This window comes from Aplysia californica, unplaced genomic scaffold, assembly GCF_000002075.1.
Source record: "Aplysia californica isolate F4 #8 unplaced genomic scaffold, AplCal3.0 scaffold01073, whole genome shotgun sequence".
NCBI lineage: Eukaryota > Metazoa > Mollusca > Gastropoda > Aplysiida > Aplysiidae > Aplysia > Aplysia californica.
This window is the reverse complement of record NW_004798343.1, coordinates 92,885-93,899: the sequence shown is the minus strand read 5'-3', so window position 1 is coordinate 93,899 and position 1,015 is coordinate 92,885. Positions and strand designations below refer to the sequence as shown.

General features: G+C 39.0%; 1 protein-coding gene across 1 annotated transcript in view; it reads right to left on the bottom strand.

The window, feature by feature from the left end:
* The window catches only part of LOC101858374 (guanine nucleotide exchange factor subunit RIC1), a 91,351-nt gene that overhangs the window by 47,493 nt on the left and 42,843 nt on the right, over positions 1-1,015 (bottom strand). The window lies entirely within an intron of this gene.

The window sequence follows — 1,015 nt, the reverse complement described above, 5'->3', positions numbered from 1 at the left end:
TTGACTCCCCATAACTGTATTTCTGTTCAGCTGTTGGTTGATTATTGTTGTTAGATTTCCCATCCAACCAACAAACATATAAAATAAACCACAAGTCAAACAAATATGAACCCATTTCAGTATGAATAATATTTTAAAAAGTTGATTAAAGGCACAAAAAATGGTAAATTGTCAGTTTCCACGGACTCTCGAGGCTTTCTAAATAACCAAACCCTGGCGGCCATTTTATCACTAAGTTTACCTCTGAAACCAGGCGACCCCCCACCTTATTCAATGGCAAATATCTGCAGATGTACTCAAGATAAACAGGTAATTAGTTTGGTTTTAGTAGAGGTTTTACGGCGTTCGCAACTGCATAAGGTCATATGAGCCCCAGAGGATTAGAGGTGTTACAAGAGAGTAACAAACATAAAAAAGAAGAAGGGGAGAAAATGATTATATAGATGATCGATAGGAAAGAAGGAGCAAACCACACCAGAGCACCCGCCAACCACACACAAACAGGTAATTCTTTCATCGAAAGCACAGCAAAGGAACAAGCTTCAAGGCAATAACTCCACATGCCCAAAAATTGATGGGTCTGGGGAGACAAAATCGTTACTGTGACCAACGGCAACAAGCTATTTTGTTTTTTTAGTTTTTGTTAAAGAGTTTTACCCGCACTCGCAACACAAGTAAGTCTATACGTGCAGCAGGTTAGAGGTGCTACAACAGAGTATCAAACACAAAAAAGGAGGAGGAGAGATAAGAACGATAGATGTTTAGTTTAGTTTTAGTAAGAGTTTTACGCACTTGCAACACAATAAGATCATATAAGTGCCGGAGAATAGATGTGTTACAAGAGAATAACAAACATAAAAAAGAAGGAGGGGAGATAAAGACGATAGTTGTTTGATAGGACAGAAGAAGCAAACAACACCAGAGCACCCGCCAACTACCCACTGTTACAGTTTTATGGCACATGCAATACAAATAGGTCATAGAAGTGCTGAAGAGAGAGAGAGAGAGAGAGAGA